This window comes from Haplochromis burtoni, unplaced genomic scaffold (assembly GCF_018398535.1).
Source record: "Haplochromis burtoni strain Fernald_Lab_line unplaced genomic scaffold, NCSU_Asbu1 Contig_68, whole genome shotgun sequence".
NCBI lineage: Eukaryota > Metazoa > Chordata > Actinopteri > Cichliformes > Cichlidae > Haplochromis > Haplochromis burtoni.
In genome coordinates this window covers 2439586-2439859 of record NW_024582429.1, presented here as the reverse complement: position 1 = coordinate 2439859, position 274 = coordinate 2439586, and positions in this window count along the sequence as shown.

The following is a 274-nucleotide window of genomic DNA, read 5'->3' as shown; positions in this document are numbered from 1 at the left end:
CAGCAATGGAAGGTGTTAGATTTATATTGTTGGATTGTCATTTATGCTAAGAAATATCTACTCATATATGCTTAGAGTTTTATAATCAATGTCATGTTGGTAGAGGTTTGATCCTTAATAGTCTGCAAAGACTTTTGTGTGCATTCCAGAGTGTTCTGGCGTTCACACCCACATCCTAGGAGCATGTGAGAGGTCGTACCTTCTCGTATTGTTTTGTGGTAGGATAAACATATCTGCATCTGTTTTAGTCTAAGTGCCTTTTGTTTAGATGAAC